This window comes from Bos mutus, chromosome 20 (assembly GCF_027580195.1).
Source record: "Bos mutus isolate GX-2022 chromosome 20, NWIPB_WYAK_1.1, whole genome shotgun sequence".
NCBI classification, from domain to species: Eukaryota; Metazoa; Chordata; class Mammalia; order Artiodactyla; family Bovidae; genus Bos; species Bos mutus.
In genome coordinates, this window is record NC_091636.1 from 71,350,943 (window position 1) to 71,369,804 (window position 18,862).

Genomic DNA, 18,862 nt, shown 5'->3' on the forward strand with positions numbered 1-18,862 from the left:
GTGGAGAGCTCTTGTTACCTGTGTCCAGGCTGACCGTTTCTGTCTTCATTGGATTCTTAGGTCATTTGCCCTTATTCTAATTGTTGATACATCGAATTTAGAGCCACTGTTTTAATACATGTTCTCTATTTGTCTCCGCCTCTTCTCCCCCATTTCCTGTCTTCTCTTGGATTATTGGAATATTTGTCAGTATTTCATTTTGATCTGCCTGCTGGTTTTCTAACTAAATCCATTTGCACAGGGATTACTATATACACACAAACTTCTCCCTCTACTATCAATCTAGTAGAATTGGTATCTCACCATTTCAGGTGGGATGCAAGAGGCGCATCCGTCACTTCCTTCCCGTGTGTGTTGTGGTTGTCATGCACATCGCATCAGCATCCACCGAAACTCCAGTGTCATGTTACAATCGCTGCTTGTAACAGTCGTATCTTAAAGACACATCTACAAGCTACCTGCAACTTAAAATATGATAGTGTAGGTAGGTTATAAAGGAATGGAAGGGCTTATATCAGACAAACATCAATTAAATGAAACTCCTCCCATGGCCCTGTCACTGCCAACGAATGGACTTCAGGACCAGGAACATGCGCAGGAGTGACGAGGAAGAGCCATGTGCTGAGCCTGCCCCCCTCCCCTCCCTTCCCTCATTTTGACGATGCTCTGATGAACACACAACTCTGACTACATGGCCCTTTGGGTTTGCCTTAAGTGTTTTTTTTTTTTTTAAGTAAAATTGATTTACAATGTTGTGGTGGTTTCATGTGTACAGCACAGTGATTTAGCTTTATGTACATACATACCTATATTCTTCTTCAGACTCTTTGCCCATCTAGGTTATTATACACTATTGAGTATAGTCCCCTGTGCTGCTTATCTATTTTATATATAGTAGTGTGCATGTCTCTTGACTTCCCACTTTTGCATTCCAGTCCCCTGTGGTGAAAAGGACATCTTTTTTGGTGTTAGCTCTAGAAGGTCTTGTAGTCTCATAGAACCATTCAACTTGAGCTTCTTTGGCGTTAGTGGTTGGGGCATAGACTTGGATTACTGTGATATTGAATGGTTTGTCTTGGAAACAAATTGAGATCATTCTGAGCTTGCACCCAACTACTGAATTTTGAAAAAAGATCTTTACGACCCAGATAATCACGATGATGTGCTCACTGACCTAGAGCCAGACATCTTGGAATGTGAAGTCAAGTGGGCCTTAGAAAGCATCACTATGAACAAAGCTAGTGGAGGTGATGGAATTCCAACTGAGCTACTTAAAATCCTAAAAGATGATGTTGTTAAAATGCTACACTCAATATGCCAGCAAGTTTGGAAAACTCATCAGTGGCCACAGCACTGGAAAAGGTCAGTTTTCATTCCAATCCCAAAGAAAGGCAATGCCAAAGAATGCTCAAACTACAGCACAATTGCACTCATCTCACACGCTAGTAAAGTAATGCTCAAAATCCTCCAAGCCAGGCTTCAGCAACATGTGAACTGTGAACTTCCTGATGTTCAAGCTGGTTTTAGGAAAGGCAGAGGAACCAGAGATCAAATTGCCAACATCCACTGGATCATTGAAAAAGCAAGAGAGTTCCAGAAAAACATCTATTTCTGCTTTATTGACTATGCCAAAGCCTTTGACTGTGTGGGTCACAATAAACTGTGGAAAATTCTGAAAGAGATGGGAATACCAGACCATCTGACCTGCCTATTGAGAAATTTGTATGCAGGTCAGGAAGCAACAGTTAGAACTGGATGTGGAACAACAGACTGGCTCCAAATAGGAAAAGGAGTATGTCAAGGCTGTATATTGTCACCCTACTTATTTAACTTATATGCAGAGTACATCATGAGAAACGCTGGACTGGAAGAAGCACAAAATGGAATCAAGATTGCCGGGAGAAATATCAATCACCTCAGATATGCAGATGGCACCACCCTTATGGCAGAAAGTGAAGAGGAACTAAAAAGCCTCTTGATGAAAGTGAAAGAGGAGAGTGAAAAAGTTGGCTTAAAGCTCAACATTCAGAAAACAAAGATCATGGCATCCGGTCCCATCACTTCATGGGAAATAGATGGGGAAACAGTGGAAACAATGTCAGACTTTATTTTCTGGGCTCCAAAATCACTGCAGATGGTGACTGCAGCCATGAAATTAAAAGACGCTTACTCCTTGGAAGGAAAGTTATGACCAACCTAGATAGCATATTCAAAAGCAGAGACATTACTTTGCCAACAAAGGTCCATCTAGTCCAGGCTATGGTTTTTCCCGTGGTCATGTACGGATGTGAGAGTTGGATTGTGAAGAAGGCTGATGCCGAAGAATTGATGCTTTTGAACTGTGGTGTTGGAGAAGACTCTTGAGAGTCCCTTGGACTGCAAGGAGATCCAACCAGTCCATTCTGAAGGAGATCAGCCCTGGGGTTTCTTTGGAAGGATTGATGCTAAAGCTGAAACTCCAGTACTTTGGCCACCTCATGCGAAGAGTTGACTCATTGGAAAAGACTCTGATGCTGGGAGGGATTGGGGGCAGGTGGAGAAGGGGACGACAGAGGATGAGATGGCTGGATGGCATCACTGACTCAATGGACTTGAGTCTAAGTGAACTCCGGAAGTTGGTGATGGACACGGAGGCCTGGCGTGCTGTGATTCATCGGGTCGCAAAGAGTCGGACACGACTGAGCGACTGAACTGACTGAATTTTGGACTCTTTTGCTGACTATGAGGGCTACTCCATTTCTTCGAAGGGATTCTTGCCCACTGTAGCAGATATAATGGTCATCTGAGTTAAAATCACCCATTCCCACCCATTTTAGTTCGCTCTTTCCTAAAATGTTCACTCTTGCCATCTCCTGTTTGACTGCTTCCAATTTATCTTGATTCATGGACCTAACATTCCAGGTTTCTATGCAATGTTGTTCTTTACAGCATCAGCCATCTGATGAGAAGAGCCAGTTCATGGGAAAAGACCTGATGCTGGGAAAGATTGAAAACAGGAGGAGAAGGGGACAACAGAGGACGAGATGGTTGGATGGTGTCACCAACTCAATGCACATGAGTTTGAGCAAGTTCCAGGAGATGGTAAAGGACAAGGAAGGCTGGCGTGCGCAGTCCGTGGGGCCGAAAGAGTCAGATGCAACTGAACTGAACTGAACCGAGTGTGACTATATTAATCCCAGACTCCTAATTGATCCCTTCCTCCTTTTCCTCTTTGGTAACCATGAGTTTGTTTTCTTTCTTCCCCCTTTATTTTGTAGCTTTATTGAACTATAGTTGATTGCCAATATTATATTAGTTTCAGGGGTGCAGCATAGTGATTCAATATTGTTACAGTTTATTTAAATGTGATTACAAGATAATGGCGGGACTTCCCTGGTGGCTCAGAGGTTAAAGCATCTGCCTGGAATTCAGGAGACCTGGGTTTGATCCCTGGGTCGGGAAGATCCCCTGGAGAAGGAAATGGAACCCCACTCCAGTACTCTTGCCTGGAGAATCCCATGGAGGGAGGAGCCTGGTGGGCTGCAGTTCATGGGGTCACAAAGAGTCAGACACGACTGAGCGACGTTACTTCACGAGATAATGGCACCAGTTCCCTGTTCTCTTCGCATCATGTGGCCCAAGTGTTGGAGCTTCAGCTTCAGCATCAGTCCTTCCAATGAATATTCAGGACTGACTTCCTTTAGGATGGACTGGTTGGATCTCCTTGCAGTCCAAGGGACTCTCAAGAGTCTTCTCCAACACCACAGTTCAAAAGCATCATTTCTTTGGTGCTCAGCTTTCTTTATGGTCCAACTCTCACATCCATACGTGACCACTGGGAAAACCATAGACTTGACTAGACAGGCCTTTGTCAGCGAAGTGATGTCTCTGCTTTTTAGTCTGGTTTTGTCTTAGCTTTGCTTCCAAGGAGCAAGCGTCTTTTAATCTCATGGCCGCCGTCAGCATCCTCAGTGATTTTGGAGCCAAAAAAGTAGTCTTTAGATAGTGGCGCTCACTGTGCTCCAGAAGACAGATATAAGAATGAAATTACAACAGAAGGTTGGAAACTATCAAAATATGACACAGCAGATTAGAACAAGAGCCAAATAGAAATTCTAGAACTTTACTACAATAACTAAAAATTAAGAACCCACAAAAAATAAGTTTAACAGAAGATTAGCAAGAATGAAAGCAATTCAGTAACTTGGAAGATAGTTAGGAAGAAATGATCCACAGTGAAGTCAGGAAAAGAGAGGAGGGCAAAGAGGAGAGGGCCCATCACAGTGAGGTACCTGACCTGTGCGTGATCAGAGCTGCTCGAGAAAAGAGGGAGAATTCACATGGAAGGAGATGGCAGTCGAGATGTTTCCAAAAGTGGGCAAAGACGCCAATCTACATGCTCAGAAATTCCAAAGAACTCGAAAAGAAATGAATTAGAAATGAATCCAGGAGTGGATTCACGGTGCTTCCACCAGCAGGGTCCTGGGTTCAATTCCTGGTCAGGGCACTAAGACCTTGCAAGCTGTGTAACACAGCCAAAAGAAAATTTACAAATGTTTTAAAAAGCCACAGCTTAGGCACATTATAGTAAAACTGCAGAAAATAAAAAGAAAATCGTAAAAGCAGCTGGAGGGCAAAGTAAGTTACGTTAAGAGGAGCGACGCTTCCCTGGTGGCCCAGTGGTTAAGAATCCGCCTGTCAGCGCAGGGGACCTGGGTGAGACCCCTGGTCCAGGAGGATCCCACATGCTGCGGGGCAACCAAGCCCATGAGCCACAAATACTGAGCACATTCTCTAGCATCTGCAAGCTGCAGTTACGGAAACGTGCATGCTCTGGAGCCTGTGCCCTGCAACAAGAGACGCCACCGCAATGAGAAGCCTGTGTACAAGAGAGAGTGGCCCCGCTCACTGCAGCCAGAGAAAGCCCGCGCGCAGCAATGAAGAACCAGTGCAGCCAATAACAAGTGCAATAATTAATAATTAATTAAAAAATAAAGACAAAAAAGGATGACACTTGCTAGACATCTAACTTCTCGACAGAAGTAATGAAAACTAAGGACTTCCCTGGTGGCTCGGTGGATAAGAATCTGCTTGCCAGTGCAGGGGACGTGGGTTTGAGCCCTGATCCAGGAAGATTCCACACGCTGTGGAGCAGCTGAGCCCGTGAGCTGCAGCCACAGAGCCTGCGTGCTCCCGCTCCTGAGGCCTGCAGACCTAGAAGCTGTGTTCTGCACCAGGAGAAGCCACCACAACGAGAAGCCCTCGCTCCACAAGGAAGGTTAGCCCCTGATCCCTGGAACTAGAGAAGCCCACGCAGAGCAGTGAAGACGCAGCACAGTCCGAAATAAAAATGGATTGATTTTAAAAATAATGAAAGCCAAGGGCAAGGGAATCATGTCTTTAGTGCTCTAAAAAAGAAAGAATAACTCCCAACCTAGAATATTGTATCCAGTAAAGACGTTATTCAAGAATGAAGTTTAAACATAACTATTTTCATACTAAAGATAAAAGAAAACAGAAGTGTGGGAGATCAACAAAGGGGCTGCAAAAACACGATCTTTTCCGGGAAGAGCGCGGGGTCAGTTTTGCGTCTTCGGGGGAAACACTGAGACGTGCCTGACACAGGGCATCTCCCCTGAGCCCTGAGAGCCCAATCCTGACAGCAGGTGCCCCTCTCAGAAGTCTGAGCTTTAAAATTTTAATAACTGTAGTAATTTAAAATTTTAATAATTCCAATCTTCCCCCTCCCCCTCATCCACAAACACAGTAGCTGCTTTTGGAAGTTTCTACTTATTGATACAAGATACCCTTCAGAAAATTCCCTAGTGGCCCAGTGGCTAAGACCTTGAGCTCCCCATGCAGGGGCTGGGGTTTGATCCCTGGTTGGGGAATTAGATCCCACATACCACAACTAAGACCCAGTGCAGCCAAACAAATTAAAAAAATAAAGATACCCTTCAGTTACCTGATAAACGTCATATCCAGTTAACAACACTTTCTATTCAACTCCCTGTGTAAATGCGACGGTGGGAAATTGCGGAATAAAATCTGCACCTCTAGTGTGAGAGTCAGACCATAAAGAAGGCTGAGCGCCGAAGAATTGATGCTTCTGAACTGTGGTGCTGGAGAAGACTCTTGAGAGTCCTTGGACTGCAAGGAGATCCAACCAGTTCATCCTAAAGGAAATCAGACCTGAATATTCATTGGAAGAACTGATGCTGAAGCTGAAACCCCAATACTTTGGCCACCTGATCCGAAAAGCTGACTCATTGGAAAAGACCCTGATGCTGGGAAAGATTGAAGACAGGAGGAGAAGGGGACAACAGAAGATGAGATGGTTGGATGGCATCACCAAATCGATGGACATGGGTTTGGGTAGACTCCAGGAGTTGGCGATGGACAGGGAGGCCTGGCGTGCTGCAGTCCATGGGGTCACAAAAAGCTGGACACGACTGAGCGACTGAACTGAATATCTTCAAATAATTGAGGTTCTGCTTCCTGCCTGTGCCCTCATTCACTGATACACAAGGTATATGACTTGTTATCATTGACTAAAAAGGTAATTATATTTTAAAATAGATAGTGAAATATCATTATAATACATCATTGACAGTGAATATTCTTAATAAGAAAATTATACCTTTAGGTTGTCAAAGGAACCCATCTAATTATACCTAAGGCCTTCTCTCTGGTCGCAAGAGACCCTGATGCCGTCTCTCTTCTACCCTGGCTGCTGTGTTTCTGTTTGGTCATCTCTTGTACCCCTGAATCAGCTTGCTTTCTTGATTATTCCAAACTATGCCTTCACACGCTGAGATCCCTATTTTTCTCTTACTTTCACTGTGGACCAATAACTTCATCTACAGTTTATGGAAAATATTGTGTCTGTGATTATTCATTCATTCATTAGAAAGTATTTATCTTCCAAGAAATATAATAATCTTCCTTTTTTTCCAGATTCTTCCTCAAGGCAAAAGTTGTGCTTTTCTCTTAGAAATTGTGTGGAGTAGAATAGAAATGGAAATTATCTCTATCACCAGCTAATTATGCCTTTGTATCTGAGGCAGTTTCTGCATCTCTCTGCAAGGCCAATTCCTTCTGCAGAAAAACATGAAGATTAAACAGTGTGACTGTTAAGTTCTTGTCAGATGTATGATCTTTTGCTACAAAACGTAGCACAACATTAGAGACACACCAGGCAGCCAATAAATGTTCATTTAAAGTAAAGGAAATCCACCTCAATGTGTTCCCGTGCTGTGGCCACCCCGCAGAGCCCGTGATCCTCCTGGCCTCACCCCTTGTGCAGTCGCCTCCCTCACGCACCAGGGAGGCTGGGGAAACGGCAGGTGTGAAGGGGCGTCACGGTGAGCTGGGCCGTGTTCCTCCCTGAGAGCTGTTCCTCTGGCTCTGGGTGTTGCCCTGGCAGCCTCTGGGGCGAAACTGATGCCTCCTGCCAACCCCTGTGCATGAGCTTGGGTGGGCATCCACCTCCCCCAGTGAGCCTCCAGGTGGGAGTGCAGCTCCCCTGAGACCCCCTGATTCAGAGCAGCTGGCCAACCCCCAAACCTTCATCCAGGAGCCAGGGCTGTGAGTGTTCGTTCTTTCCAGCTGCTACAGTCTTAGGGCAGTTAGTTATGGTACAACAGGTAACTTCTCTGTAGACAGTTTGGGTGGAGATGTGGAACTCAGGGGTTTGAACCCTGGATGGTGCTCCCTTCAAGCATGAGCCATGACTTGGTAGTTGTCTTTCTTTGGAGAAAAAAAAACAACATGTTCCCAATTGCATCATTTATGACTAAGCAAAGCAGTGGCATGACTGCAAAACAAGGCTATAGATCACAGTGTCCTAAGGATTAGCTGTCAAAGTGCCTGGGTCAGCAGGCTCAGCCTGGGCTTCTGGAGATGCTTCCTGCAGGACCAGGTGGCACGAAACAATCCCTCTCCTCTGAAGGTGGGAACCTCTGAGCCATGAACAGCAAGGTGGGCCCCCAGGCCCTGGCACATTAACTGAGGTCCTGAGGGGGTGCCCAGAACAACACAGACCTCCACCTGCCATCCTGGAAGAGCTCTGGGTCTGTGGCCACTCCTGTGGGTATTGCTGAGAGCTGAGCCCCAGTGCTCAGGGAAAATCTCACTGGGAAAAGGCAAATAGACAGGAAAGATAGGAAACCAACCACATATACTAAACGTTCCTACCAGTTAGCAGGAAGGTTAAAAGACAAAAGTGGTCAAGTCATCTATACCCATGATAAGCAATTAAGAGACACCACAAAACAAAAAGATACAAAATATAATGTCAAAACAGTAATCACGAAGGAGGGATAAAGTGTAGAGTTGTTAAAATGCATTGAGCTTAAGAGATCAAGTTAAAAGCAACTTAAAATAATCACGTATAAATACAGATTGCTATATAAAAACCTCATAATAGCTGCCAACCAAAAATTTATAACAGGTGCACAAAAAAGAGAAAGGAATGCAAACACACACTAAAGCCAGTCATCAAATCACAGGGAAAGCAAGAGAGAAAACGAAAGGAGCAGAAGCGACCCACAAAAACAGCCCCAAACAAGTAACAGGTGGCAATAGGGGGACTTCTCTGGTGGAGAAGGCAATGGCACCCCACTCCAGTACTCTTGCCTGGAAAAGCCCAGGGACAGGGGAGCCTGGTGGGCTGCCGTCTATGGGGTCACACAGAGTCAGACACAACTGAAGCGACTTAGCAGCAGCAGCAGCTGGTGGTCCAACGCTTAGGACTTTGCCTTCCAATGAGGGGGTGTGGGCTTGATCCCTGGCTGGGGAGCTAAAGATCCCATATACCTTGTAGGCAAAAAACCAAAGCATAAAACAGAAGCAATATTGTAACAAATTCAATCAATATTTTTCAAATGGTCCACATAAAAACATTATTTTAAAAATGGCAATAAGTACATACCTATCAATAATTCTTTTAAATGTAAATAGACTAAATGGTCCATTTAGAGTAGCTGGATGGATATAAAGACAAGACTCATGTATATATACTATCTACAAGAGACTCACTTCAGAGCTAAAGACACTCAAACTAAAATTGAGGGGATGGAAAAATACATTCCATGCAAATGGAAATCGATAGAAAGCTGGAGTTGCAATACTCATATCAGGCTAAATAGACTTTAAGACAAAGACTGTTACCAGAGACAAAGGACTCTACGTATGATCAAGGGATCAATCCAAGAGAAGCTATAACAGTTGCAAATGTATACGCACGCAATGCAGGAGCGCCTCAATACGTGAGGCGAGTACCAACAGCCGTCAAAGGGGACGTGGCAGCGACACGGTGACAGCGGGGAACTCCAACACCCCACGCACACCAGTGGGCAGCTCTCCCAAAAAATCAGTGAGGAACACTGACAGTAAACGACACCTTAGATCAGATGGACTTACATGGTTTTTTGCTGAACATTCCATCCCAAAGCAGCAGGATACACATGCTTTTCAACTGCACATGGAAGACTCTCCAGTACAGACCACGTGCTAGGCCACAAAACCAGTCTCAGTGAATTTAAGGAAACATTCAAAAATGAAATATAAAATGCCTAAATGTGTTTCATCCCAACGCCACCCACTGCACTAAAAGCCTGCCCTGAAGCACTTTGCTGTCTCAACAGCTTAGTTATTTCTTGGAGCCAATTCATGTCCCCTGTGCCACATGCAGCGATCCTGCTTTTTTTTTTTTTTATGACCAAAACCCCTTGAATCTGTAGCCAGGAACCCTCAGCAGACACGTACTGTCCTGTGTGGGGGCGTACAGGCAGGGTTTAAATGCATCTGTCATCTCAATGATTAAGCAGGTGCAGGAAAGACTATTTTTCTTATCCCTTTATCTTCACACCCTATTAAATGCAGTGTGGTATCTGTGACAGGCTTTCTGTTTCATGATATGTCTGAAGAATGTTTGAGTTATTGCTTCTATAAAAAAGAAATAATTTTTCAAAGTTGAGAAAACAATGATTACCATTAGGAGGCATTAGAAGGCAGTGGGAACACCTAACACCCAGCTTTGAACTTGAAGCACCACAACCTGATCTTGGGTGAACTTCCCAAATATATAATGTTCATATAGTGTTCACCCTTGCTTTTCACAGAGCTGGGATTAGGTGAGATCAAAACCGGTCTGCCAGCTGTGTGATAATGCTTCCTTTCCTTTCGCAACTCAGGCAACCTTGGAGGTACTGTGGGTTTGGTTCCAGATACCAGTAAAGCTGGAGAAGGAAATGGCAACCCACTCCAGTATTCTTGTCTGGAGAATCCCATGGACAGAGGAGCCTGGTGGGCTATAGTCTACGGGGTCACAAGAGTCAGACACGACTAAGCACATAGCACACACCAACAAAGCAAGCGTCACAATAAAGAGTCACACAAACTCTGGGGTTTCCAACCCGAACGTGTGTATTAAAGTTGTTTACTTTGTACTACAGTCTATTAAGTGTGCAAAAGCATTATATAAAAAAATGTATACAGCTAAATTAAAAGTAGTTTACTTCTGAAACATGCTAACCATCTTCTGAGTCTTCAGAGAGTCATATTCTTTTTGCTGGGAAGAACTTAAAATATTTTAAGAATCACCAAAATGTGACAGACAGTAAGTGAGCAAATGCTGTTGGAAAACGATACTGATGGGCTTGTTTAACACAGGGTTGTCACAAACCTTCAATCTGTAACAAACAAACAAACAAACAAAAAACTCAGTGTCTGTGAAGTGCAATAAAGCGAGGTCTGCCTGTGTCAGCCTTGAGTGGCCCACTCTGTGAGGTCAGTGAGTCTCTCCACTTGGTAAGGACAGGGCTGGTGCTGCCGGGGGACAGGAAGTGCATTCCAGGAGTCAATCCTAGTGGGTCCAGACCAGTCATGAAACAAATGTGCACCCTCCTCCCCCCACAGCATGGGAACCCAGTGTTGGGGTCCTGCCCCGTGATCCCAGTTTTACAGATGAGGGAGCCAAGATGGGGTCAGGCCTGCTGAGGGGGTCTCTGAGCTAGGATTCAGGACCAAGCTCGCTCCCTTCAGCCTCCAACCTCTCAGTTCACTCCTTCATCCATCCACCAGCTACCCATCCAGCCTTGAGAGTTCATGGGTGCCATGCTTTGCATCAGCTCTGATATTACAAACCCAGGTAGCCAGAGTGACCTCCCCAACAGCTAGAGTGACCACGCCCTGTGTGAACCCTGCATGGGTTCCCGGCAGGGGAGGACCCAGCCCCTCTCAGTGAACCAGCCCTCCTTCCCACCTGGCACTCCAGCCCCGCCCCACCGCTTCTGTCTGTAGAGTCCTGCCCTCTGTCTGTCCCACGACGGAGTGCGCTTCTCCTCCCCTAGCCTCACCAGTTGGTTGGTATCTTCTACGGCTGCAGCTTTAGCTTCCCTTCTCTGATTTCGAAGTCTAGGTTTTCCTCTGGGGCTGCCTCTGCCCCTCTTGGTCACGTGTTTCCAAGGCACCAGGGTAGACCCCAACTCAAGGTGATTGAGGGAGAGCCTGAATCAAGACTTGCTAACTCTTAGGAAAGAGGTGGTTGGTGTTTGTACCAGATTTTGGAGCTGGGATCTATTTGCTGCCTCTCCGGACAGCCCACCCCTCTGTGAGAACATGACCACAGAGAAGAAAACGGTTAAGAGATGGGCTTTAACAGCTTTGTGAAGTTATCACTTAAGCACCTAGATCCAGCCATGCCTGAAGGAGTCAGGGTTGCCCCAGACCTAGAGCAGGACGTCATTGTTGCTCCTCTACAGCATCTGCCAAAGAGGCAGCACCTAGAGGTGCAGCTTGCTTTCTGTACAAGTTGAAAGCAGCCAAGTTCTGTCCTACGATTCCATCTGTGGCTTCAATCACAAAATGTCAAAAGGAGTTCTGTCCACGACTTGAAAAATTACCCTAAAAGCAAGGATGCTGTTCCAAGAGGAAACACGTTGCTAATTCACACAGTAATTTTAGGTTGTAAATCTGCTTTAAAAGTACAGTTATAAATAGTGCACATCAAGCTCCTCCTGTCTCCCCTCCGCCCAGCCACTTTAGCACAGTTTCGAAAGGCCTGGTGGTGTGACACCTTCCACACCTGCCCAGGTGGCTAGGGTGCTGGGCAGCCACCCTAACAGGAACCCCAGGGGTGAGGGCCATGGGAGTTTGCCACGCAAAAGGCATTGCTTTGTTTATTCTCCTCCTGCCTTTAATTCTGTAGCAAACAAGAGCATAATACCCGTGTGAAGGCTCGGGAGTTGGAAATATTAAATATCAGCAGAAATCGAAGGATTAAGAGCAGAGAAGGGAACGCCTTATGCTGGGTGTCACGTGATGCCCTAAGTAGGGCAGAGCAGATGTGAAGAAATCTTTAAAACATAGTGTTCTGAGACTGGGTGACATTCAAAACAAGGCCGAGCTTATCAGAGGAGGAAGCTTGCTGCCAATTGAGGGCTTAGGACGGAGGATGCTGTGTTGCCCACATACTCCCTCGGGTCCGCGCTGCTCCCAGGCCTGCAAGGAAACCCCGACAGCCCTCTCGGTGGTCCAGGGGCTTCGTCAAAGGTCCTCATCCCGCCAAGGGAAGTGAGAGCTCCCCTGGGCCTCGCTCACACCTGGGGCTTTCAGAGCCAAGGCGGGTCCACTCGCTGCCCAGTGGTGGGCAGGGCAGGGCCCGCCTGGTGAGGAGTCCCAGGGCAGGATGGCCTCAGAGGCCAGGGTCCCACGTCCTCATCACAGGCAGCCCCGTGATGTCCCCATGCTCGTGCGATGCAGGGAGGCTGCGAGTCCTGGGCCCTGGGCCCTGGGAGCCCACCTCTGGGATGCCATCCCCACCTCCCCTGACCCCAGGGCTTTAGAGCAAAGGCACAATCTGGGGTTAGCCTGTCTTTCTCAACCCTGAGAATGAAGACAGAAATCCCCAAAGAGTGGTCTACAAGTACTATTTTAGGCCTCCGCTCCACTGAGGGACAGGATGGCGATAAGGAGATAAAAGCGTGACCTTGTGCACGTGCGGTGAGCGCCTGGGGCCCAGCACGGTCTCTGGCCAGGCCAGCAGCCTCTCTGTGCCTCAGAGGGGTGCCTCCTTCCCTCTCGTGGGGTGAGGACTCAGTGGCTCTGTGTCCCCTCCCAGGCCGAGCCACGAGTGGGTAGAACAGAGCCGGCACGGGAGCCATCAATGCTGAAGGCTGCTTTTGGAATCAGGGTCTCCCCACGCCCCGCCCCCACCCCAGATCCGTCTGACCCACCGGGAGTCTACAGTCCAGCTGGGGGACAGGTGGCGGCCATCAACAACAAACGTCCCAACCCGAGAAGGCCATGTCCCCAGGTCTCCTGATCTTTCATTTCCTCTCGGTGGGTCTCGGAGATGCCCTGTAAAACTTTTGTTAAATTTAGTACTAAGTGTTTTACAGTTTTGATGCTGTTAAAAACTGAGTAGTTCAACATTTTTATTTTCAAGTTACTGGCTGCCACTGTATAGAGACTTAACTGGTCTTGTATTCTGAGACACAGCTAAGCTCCTAACAATGCTAATTGTTGTTTTAAAGATTCCTTAACCTTTTCTATGTTAACATTTGCATCGTCTGTGGATAGTTATGTCAGGCGAGTGTATGCTCCTCGGTTTTTGTCACGTCACAACAAAGGTTTGGAGTGATGGTTAGAAGGGGTTTCACCTTTCCTTGGCCAATCTTTATTTCCATTTCTTTCTTGCTTTCCTGCTCTAACACCTGCAGTAAAGTGTGAACTAGACACAGTCAGAATAGGCTTGCTTTCCTTATCCCTGGGCTCAGAGAAGCATTTGGTATTTGGCCACTAAGTCCGATGTTAGTGGTTGGTTTTACCCTGATGCCTTTGTTGCTGAGCCCTTTTATCTTGCAAGGGTTTTGAATTTTGGTAAATGCCCTTTCTGCTTCTATTTTGATGTTTATATGATGTTCTCCTTTATTTTGCCAATGTGATGGATTCCATTGATTTGATTTTCAATACTAACCTAGTCTTGCATGCATTCCTGGAAAAACACTACTTTGTCATGCCATAGCGCCTTTTGCAGAACTTCCCAGGTGGCTCAGTGGTAAAGAATCTGCCTGCAGTGCAGGAGATGCAAGAGACGAGGGTTCAATCCCTGGGTTGGGAAGATCCTCTGGAGGAGGAAAAGGCAACCTACTCCAGTATTCTTGGCTGGAGAATCCCCATGGACAGAGAGCCTGGTAGGCTACGGTCCATGGGGTCACAAAGAGTTGGTCACAACTGAAGCGACTTATCACAAGCACACAGGCCAGGCGTTCATAACAAATTCAATTTCTAGAGTAAACAAGGTGCTGTCTGTAATAGCATTCAGCTCGTCAAGGTTCTCACCCAGGAGCAGGGCATTCTGTAATAGCATTCAGCTCATCAAAGTTCTCACCCAGGAGCAGGGCATTCTGTAATAGCATTCAGCTCATCAAAGTTCTCACCCAGGAGCAGGGCATTCTGTAATAGCATTCAGCTCATCAAAGTTCTCACCCAGGAGCAGGGCATTCTGTCTGTCACCCGTCTCACAATCTTGGTAAGTCCCGTCTCTAACAGAACTTGTACACCTACGTAAACGGTCAAGTGTGTCAGAGTGAGACTGTTTATAGTGTTCTGAGAGTGTCCAATGAAAGCCCATAGAGTCTGTAGTGATATCTCCTCTTGTGTTCCTGATATTAGTAATTTATGATCATTTTTTCCTTTGACCATCACTTTCTTCTTTCTACTTATTTTGGGTTTCATTTACTCAGTTTTCTGAAACTTCCTAAGGTGAATTCTTAGATATTTCTTGGAAATTTTTTTCTGATATGAGCATTTGAAGGTTTAATTATCCTGTTAAGCTTGTCTTTGCTTAGCTTACAGATTTGACACATCATATACTCATTACCTCCTGGAGAAGGGAATGACAGTCCACTCCAGTGTTCTTGCCTGGAGAATTCCATGGACAAAGGAGCCTGGCAAGCTACAGTCTGTGGGGCTGCAAAGAGTCGGACACGACTGAGCAGCTAACACACACTCTCATATACTCTTTATCGGGCTTCCCCAGTGGCTCAGCGATAAAGAATTTGCCTGCAATGCAGGAGGCGCTGGAGACTGATCCCTGGGTGGGGAAGATCCCCTGGAGGAGGAAACAGCACCCCATTCCAGTATTGTTGCCTTTAGAATCCCATGGATGGAGGAGTCTGGTGGGCTATATGGTCCATAGGGTCGCACAGAGTCAGACTCGACGGAAGCGACTGAGCACGCACGCATGCATGCTCATTATCACTCAGTTCCACATGTTTTCTAATTTCCCTGGTGATTTTTTTTGACCCATGAATTGTTTAAAAGTGTGTTCTCTAATTTACAAATGTTTGTGTCCAATCCTTACTGATTTCTAATTTAACTTCATTGTGATCAGAGAATATACTCTAAGATTTCACACTGGAAATATTTGAGACTTATTTTATGACCCAGCACATAATTTATAGCACTTTTAAGTCCCGGAATTTCTGTTTGGTTCTTTTCAAAAAATCATTTCCATTTGTCTGCCGAGACTCCCTGTTTGTTCGTCATGACTGCGTTTTTCTTGAATTCCTTGCACAGGTTAGAGTTCGCCCCCCGCCACTACCCGCCTCCAGGCAGGCTTCTACGGAAGCCCTTCCCCGGACTGGCCTCCCGCCCCCGTCTCGCCCGCACACACATGTTGGTCCGTGTGCTGGTTCACGTGTAGTGACTCTGGGTTCTGCGCTCTTCATGTCATGAGGGTCCACCTTCATCCTAGCTGGCCGCTTGCCCAGCTGAACTCAACGCCAGCTCCATCCCTGCCTCGTGGGTGACAGTCCCCCCCACCCCAGTTCTTTCTCGTGGGACCCTTGGCATCTTCCCTACACAAGTCAGCTGAGGATTTGGGTGGATTTGCACACAGACGTGAGTTCCTTCCGCTTTGTGATTTTTGCCTTCATTCCTGATGTCTGACTCTTCCAGCCATCAAGGCTGCAGTGTTCTCTTGGGTTCCACCTGCCCACACCACACAGCTGTCTCCTCAGGTGAAAAGCTGTGGCATGTGACTCACCTGCTGCAGGGCCTCCTTCAAGGACTGTCTGTGTTTCAGTCACTTCAGTGCCTTCAACTAGTGTTTCCTGTTTTTCCCTGAGTGCATGATTAGTATCTGTGCATGAGCTCCTCTGAGCCAAGCCACTCTGCCATCTACAAAGCTTAGTTCCCATTTTTGTTTTTATTCACTCCAAAGTTTCTTTTCTAAGATACTGTATGCTATTTACATTTACTAAGAGGACTTCCCTATAGCTCAAAAGGTAAAGAATCCGCCTGCAATGCAGGAGACCAGGGATCGATCCCTGGGTCAGGAAGATCCTCTGGAGAAGGGAATGGCAACCTACTCCAGTATTCTTGCCTGGAGAATCCCATGGACAGAGAAGCCTGGTGGGCTACAGTCTGTGGGGTCACAGAGAGTTGGACACGGCTGAGCGACTCACACAGACATAATTGCATTACCATGCGGTGTTAGTTTCTGCTGTACGACAACAACAGAGAGGGCTTATCCATTTCTGCTTCACCCCACTTCCTCCTTCCTAACGAAGTGGGCACTTGGTGCTGACTTCAGGGACACTCTAAGAGCCGTACACAGATCGGATGACAGCTCAACCAACATTAGATCTATTTTTTAGTCCTTCAGTGAGACGAGATACCAGGAGGGACAGCACAGGCCTCCCAGTCCCTTCCTTCCCTGTCCAAGATGGTGTCGCGTCCATGCTCCCACCACAGACGGAGGTGAGAAGTCCGAGGCCCTATGCATGTGGTGCCGGTGCTGGGCAGAGCAGAGGAGGGCCCTACTGTCTGGAGCCAAGCTTGCAAGACTGGCTGAGCATCTGTCCCAGAGGGAGGAGGTGTTCTGGCTGCTCCCAACATCCTCCTCAGGGACCTGCGACAGAGCTCTCTCTCTTCATTTGGGACCATCAAAAGCTGGCCTCTTCTTGTTTCCCTTTGAGATATGTGTGGTGAGGGTACCATTGGAGGAATCCCACAGCCAGAGGGGCCTCCCTGGACCCATGAGGCCACATCGTGCAGACCCCCTCAGCTCCCAGCCACGCAAGCCCACAGGGTGTGGTCTCCACTGTCCAATGCCACGTGCAAACAAATCTGGTCTGTTAGGGGCATGCCATCTGTTCACAAGACTCTACACACCAGATAATATTAGGCATCAGTTCAGTTCAGTCGCTCAGTCGTGTCCGACTCTGTTCGACCCCATGGACTGCAGCCCGCCAGGCCTCCCTGTCCATCACCAACTCACAGAGTTTACTCAAACTCATGTCCATTGAGTCAGTGATGCCATCCAGCCATCTCATCCTCTGTCGTCCCTTCTTCTCCTGCCCTCAGTCTTTCCCAGAATCAGGGTCTTTCCAGTGAGTCAGAGCCTGCCTACCATTTCTGGTCCCCACGTCCCAATTGAGTTGGGACAACCACACACCTGGGAGGAGGAAATAAAGGCAGTTTAAGGCAGGTTAATGCCACAATCTTCAGGATGAAGGAAACGATATGGCAGGGGGAAATGCTTCTTTTAAAAACAGTTGAGAGAGGATTCCCGGAGATGGAGGAGGAGGAAGCAGAACTGTGTCTCCTCAGCCTCCCGGAGCAGCACAGAGTATGTGGACTTAAAGGGCCAGTGCCTTCCCCCCTTCAGAGCTATGGAATACACACACAAGCAAATGAGGAAGAAAAGTGAAAGTTATACTACAAAAAATCAACCAAACACAAAAGAAGACAGGAAATGATGGACTAAAACCTGTAAGGCACATAGAAAACAAGTAGCACAATGACAGTAAGTCTCTACTCATCAGTGATCACTTATTAAACTCTCCAATCAAAAAGCAGAGATTTGCAGAATGGATAAACACTTATGATTCGATGAAAGGTGGCCTGCAAAAGGCTCAGCTCAGTTCAGTTCAGTCGCTCAGTCGTGTCCGACTCTTTGTGACCCCATGAACCACAGCACGCCAGGCCTCCCTCCCTGTCCATCACCAACTCCCGGAGTTCACCCAGACTCATGTCCATTGAGTCTGTGATGCAGAGATCCAAAGACACAAATGAAGCGAAAGGCTGGAAAAAGCCGCTCCATGCAAACAGTAACCGAGAAGGAGCAAGGGTGGCTGCACTAACATCAGACAAAACAGACCTGAAATAAGAAAATGGGGTAAGAGACGAAGGAGGGCATCCTACACTAACAGAAGGTTCAGTACAGCAAGCAGCTGTAACAATCACAATACGCACCTAACATCAGAGCATCGAAGCTTATTAGGCAAACACCAACAGAGCTGGAAAAGCAGACGACTCTCCAGTAACAGTTGGAGACTTCAACGTGCCACTCACCTCAATGAACACGACAACCAGACGGGAGATCGGTAGGGAAAGAGGACTTGACCCCACGACAGACTAGCTAGGTCTAATGAACACTTGACCCAGCACTACAGCATGGAGATGCCTCGCAAACGCGCACCAGCCATTTTCCAGGACGGACCATACATTAGGCGATGAATTAAGTCTCAATAGATTTTAAAAGATAATTGTCATGCAAAGTATCTTCTCCGACTATAACAGATAAAGTTAGAAATCAGTAACAGATGACGAATTCATACATCTGTGGAAATTAAACAATACGATCAATGGGTCAAAGAAGAAATTACAAGGGAAATTAGAAAATACTTAAAGATGAATGAAAATGAAAACACAACGTAACAGAACTTAAAGGATGCAGGCAAAGTCGGGGAGGAAGGGGATAGTTCCTGCCACAGCAGCAATGAAGGACGCCGCAGTCACCAGCTACTGCTTCCACCCACGGGGTGGCGAGCTGCTGGGCCCTGAGGGACTCATGAAGGAAGGAATACCT